This window comes from Rutidosis leptorrhynchoides, chromosome 5, assembly GCF_046630445.1.
Source record: "Rutidosis leptorrhynchoides isolate AG116_Rl617_1_P2 chromosome 5, CSIRO_AGI_Rlap_v1, whole genome shotgun sequence".
In the NCBI taxonomy this organism is placed as follows: Eukaryota; Viridiplantae; Streptophyta; class Magnoliopsida; order Asterales; family Asteraceae; genus Rutidosis; species Rutidosis leptorrhynchoides.
This window is the reverse complement of record NC_092337.1, coordinates 409,940,805-409,946,804: the sequence shown is the minus strand read 5'-3', so window position 1 is coordinate 409,946,804 and position 6,000 is coordinate 409,940,805.

The following is a 6,000-nucleotide window of genomic DNA, read 5'->3' as shown; positions in this document are numbered from 1 at the left end:
GCAACTCGGTGACCACTCAGGTAAGCCAGAATATGTACTAACGGACTATTAGTAAGTCTATGATGAACATTAAACCAAATGTTTTATAGGAGATTCAAATTTTTAAAATTTCAAAATGTTCTAACGAATAAATAAAATACAAAATTATGATTCAAATTAAATAAATCATCTCCGATATCGTGATGTAGTTTTAGGCGACTGAATTAAGAATTGTGGATGGTTATCTCAGATATTCATTGTATTTTTCCACATATTCGACAATGTAGTTATTCTTGTTAGATGATCATGAATTTTGAATAATGTAATAACTCTTTGTCTTGTTGTTAGTACTTTATGCATCTCTGAGAAAAAATTCTTTCATAAATTCTCAGCCTATAATGAGTTGAAACATTATATTTGTAATATAAAGCATAATATTGTAATATTTTTTTTTAATTATTTAGAAGATGTGTGAAGTTTATGATTTAGTATATCTCATCCATAAAGTTTTGCATAATGGTAAGCTTTACAACTAAAAATGATATAGAATTGTGATAACTTGACATTGCCACTTCGTCTCCTTTATTCACAAAATCTTTCTATGTTAAAGTATTTGATATTGTGACTTCTAAATTTCTAAGTAAGTGCAATCTCTTCGTTCGTAATTTCAGATGTTAAAGATTTCATTGTTTCAAGTTTATGTCCAAAAACTTCAATATGATTGTTGATTAACTGTCACAATCAAGATTAAGTTAATGTATGTTTATCTCGAAATTGAAATATGAAAAAGTAGTTAATATAAAACCAATAATAATAAATAAGGTAAAGAAATAGTTTCGCGTACTTGCCTGTAGCATATTAGTTGACGTAATCCATCAATCCACATTATACCCGCTGAGTAGGACACATCCAAGTACCATTTGTAATACTAAAGACATCAAATTTAGTAGCAAATTTTTTCATATTAAATAAGCTATAGAAATGTGATAATATGTTTTCGATAATCGGTAGGATGTCGTCTTCAATGAATTCTCCAATCAATCTTCTACGTAGTTGTAATATACGTTGATGATGTTCAGCAAATCAATCACTATACTTTTTGCTAAAGTTAATCGGATCTTTAGGAAATATTTAAACAAAAACTTATAAGGTATACATAGTATTGTTTTATAAAAAATCATTTTATTATATTAAATTAAGATGTACCACGATTGAGGTCTTGGTTCCTGGCAATCTGTATGAAATGTCCCGTTCATATTGATTATAAACGTTCCATATTAATTGATTTCGTCGCGAGGTTTTGACCTCTATATGAGACGTTTTTCAAAGACTGCATTCATTTTTAAAACAACCATAACCTTTATTTTATCTATAAAGGTTTAAAAAGCATTACGTAGATTATCAAATAATGATAATCTAAAATATACCGTTTACACATGACTATTACATAATGGTTTACAATAAGAATATATTACATCAAAAATAAGTTTCTTGAATGCAGTTTTACATAATATCATACAAGCATGGACTCCAAATCTTGTCCTTATTTTAGTATGCAACAGCGAAAACTCTTAATAATCACCTGAGAATAAACATGCTTAAAACGTCAACAAAAAAATGTTGGTGAGTTATAGGTTTAACTTATATATTATCAAATCATAATAATAGACCACAAGATTTCATATTTCAATATACATCCCATACATAGAGATAAAAATCATTCATATGGTGAACACCTGGTAACCGACAATAACAAGATGCATATAAGAATATCCCCTATCATTCCGGGAAATCCTTCGGACATGATGAAAACAAATTCAAAGTACTAAAGCATCTGGTACTTTGGATGGGGTTCGTTAGGCCCAATAGATCTATCTTTAGGATTCGCGTCAATTAGTAGATCGGTTTACTAATTCTTAGGTTACCAAGAAAAAGGGGCATATTCGACTTCGATCATTCACCCATATAATGTAGTTTCAATTACTTGTGTCTATTTCGTAAAACATTTATAAAACTGCATGTATTCTCATCCCAAAATATTAGATTTTAAAAGTGGGACTGTAACTCACTTTCACAGATTTTTACTTCGTCGGGAAGTAAGACTTGACCACTGGTCGATTCACGAACCTATAAAAAATATGTACATATATATCAAAGTATGTTCAAAATATATTTACAACACTTTTAATACATTTTGATGTTTTAAGTTTATTAAGTCAGTTGTCCTCGTTAGTAACCTACAACTAGTTGTCCATAGTTAAATATACAGAAATAAATTGATATATATTATCTTGAATCAATCCACGACCCAGTGTATACACGTCTCAGGCTAGATCATAAATCAAAGTATATATATATTTTTGGAATCAACCTCAACCCTGTATAGCTAACTCAAACATTACTGCATATAGAGTGTCTATGGTTGTTCCAAATAATATATATAGATGGGTCGAAATGATATGTCAAAACATTTGCATACGTGTCTATGGTATTCCAAGATTACATAATATATTAGAATACATGTATAATACAATATAAGTTAGCTAGGATATGATTTGTATAGAATTGTTACAATATTTCCCGTAGCTACAACAATAAAAAAAATCCAATCTTGTTTTACCCATAACTTCTTCGTTTTAAATCCGTTTTGAGTGAATCAAATTGCTATGGTTTCATATTGAACTCTATTTTATGAATCTAAACAGAAAAAGTATATAGGTTTATAGTAAGAAATATAAATTACAAGTCATTTTTGTAAGAGGTAGTCATTTCAGTCGAAAGAAAGGCGTCTTGATGACCATTTTGAAAAACATACTTCCACTTTGAGTTTAACCATGATATTTGGATATAGTTTCATGTTCATAATAAAAATCATTTTCCCAGAAGAACAACTTTTAAATCAAAGTTTATCATAGTTTTTAATTATCAAACCCAAAACAGCCCGCGGTGTTACTACGACGGCGTATGTCTGGTTTTACGGTGTTTTTCGTGTTTCCAGGTTTTAAATCATTAAGTTAACATATCATATAGATATAGAACATGGTGTTTAATTGATTTTAAAAGTCAAGTTAAAAGGATTAACTTTTGTTTGCGAACAAGTTTAGAATTAACTAAACTATGTTCTAGTGATTTCAAGTTTAAACCTTCGAATAAGGTAATTTTATATATATGAATCGGATGATGTTATGAACATTATTACTACCTTAGGTTTTGTGGATAAACCTACTGGAAATGAGAAAAATAGATCTAGCTTGAAAGGATCCTTGGATGGCTTGAAAGTTCTTGAAGCAGAATCATGACACGAAAACAAGTTCAAGTAAGATTTCCACTCGAAATAAGATTGTTATAGTTATAGAAATTGAATCAAAGTTTGAATATGAGTATTACCTTGTATTAGAAAGATATCTTACTATAAATAAGAAATATTTCTTGAGGTTGGATGATCACTTTACAAGATTGGAAGTATTCTTGATTTTATGAAACTAGAACTTATAGAATTTATGAAGAACACTTGGAACTTGAAGATAGAACTTGAGAGAGATCAATTAGATGAAGAAAATTGAAGAATGAAAGTGTTTGTAGGTGTTTTTGATCGTTGGTATATGGATACGATATAAAGGATGTGTAATTTTGTTTACATGTAAATAAGTCATGAATGATTACTAATATTTTTGTAATTTTATGAGATATTTCATGCTAGTTGCCAAATGATAGTTCCCACATGTGTTAGGTGACTCACATGGGCTGCTAAGAGCTGATCATTGGAGTGTATATACCAATAGTACATACATCTAAAAGCTGTGTATTGTACGAGTACGAATACGGGTGCATACGAGTAGAATTGTTGATGAAACTGAACGAGGATGTAATTGTAAACATTTTTGTTAAGTAGAAGTATTTTGATAAGTGTCTTGAAGTCTTTCAAAAGTGTATGAATACATATTAAAACACTACATGTATATACATTTTAACTGAGTCGTTAAGTCATCGTTAGTCGTTACATGTAAATGTTGATTTGAAACCTTTAAGTTAACGATCATGTTAAATGTTGTTAACCCAATGTTTATTATATCTAATGAGATGTTAAATTATTACATTATCATGATATTATGATATATTAATATATCTTATTATGATATATATACAGTTAAATGTTGTTACAACGATAATCGTTACATATATGTCTCGTTTCGAAATCATTAAGTCAGTAGTCTTGTTTTTACATATGTAGTTCATTGTTAATACACTTAATGACATGTTTACTTATCATTTATCATGATTAAACATAGTGTATCAATATCTTAATATGATTCATATGTATTTAGTAAGACGTTGTTATAACGATAATCGTTATATATACCGTTTCGTGTTTCTTAATACAATAAACTCAATTTTATGTATATAACTCATTGTTAAAATACCTAATGAGATACTTACTTATCATAATATCATGTTAACTATATATATAATCATATATATGTCATCATATAGTTTTTACAAGTTTTAACGTTCGTGAATCACCGGTCAACTTGGGTGATCAATTGTCTATATGAAACCTATTTCAATTAATCAAGTCTTAACAAGTTTGATTGCTTAACATGTTGAAAACACTTAATCATGTAAATAACAATTTCATTTAATATATATAAACATGGAAAAGTTCGGGTCACTACACTGTAAATGTGATATAAGACTTTAGCAATGTAATTGTACATGGATTGAGAATTGAAACTCATAAATTCGTATTTTTTCTATTTTTGGTGAACATGTATTAAAAAAGTACTTTTTGTATTAATTCATTTTTTAGTTGTATTTCCTTGTTCAGTTGTATAACCTTTTCTTCCATCTTAGTGAAGTACGTCTACAATAAAAAATATAATTATACGTTAATTATAACAGTTTAGAATTAACAATTACTATTGTCATTCTAACAATTGGAACGTTTTTTTTTTCATTTTTTTTTTTTGCGGTGTTTCATAACTGCTTCTCTATTCTTTGCTTTTTTCTTTTCTTTCTCCAAATTTTAAAAAAATAAATAATATATTACTTTTATTTGACTCATGTAAATGTAGTTACAATAAATTATTTCAATTTTTGTAATCTCATACTTTATAAGTTAATAAAACATATTATGAATGCATTTGTCCTTTCAGAACTTTTACCAGAGTATATATTGTTCATATATCTGTGACCTCCTACATATTATGTACATATACTCCTCCTACCGATCTTAATTTTCTACCGGCAATTCAATCAACATATATCGCTCCCTAAACAATAAACCCTAAACCTAAACCCTAAATCTAAACCTTAAACATACTAACGCTAAACTCTAAACCTTAAACCCTAAACCCTAAATCATAAACCATAAATTATAAAATCTAAACCCTAACCTGAAACCATAAACCCTAAATACTAAACCCTAAATCCTATACACTAAACTCTAAATCTAAACCCTAAACCAATCCTAAACCCTAAACCACCAACCCTTTACCCTACATACTAAATCCTAAACCTTAAACTCTAAACCCTAAACCTTATACCCTAAACCCTAAATTCTAAAATCTAAACCCTAAACTTTAAACCATAAACCATATACCCTAAATCCTATACACCAAACCCTAAACCATAAACCCTATATATATACTCTAAACCATAAATTGTAAAAACTAAACCCTAAACCCCATACCCTAAACCATAAATTCTAAAATCTAAACTTTAAACCTTAAATTCTAAATACACACTAAACCCTAAACCCTATACACTAAACTCTAAACCTTATATCTATACTCCAAACCCTAAACCCAAAACACTAAACCCTAAATCCTATACACTAAACCCTAAACCTTTTATCTATACTCTAAACCATAAATTGTAAAAACTAAACCCTAAGCCCTAAACCCTATACCGTAAACCCTAAACCATAAATTCTAAAATCTAAACCTTAAACCTTAATGTCTAAACCATAAACCCTAAACACTAAACCCTAAACCCTATACACTAAATTCTAAACCCTAAACC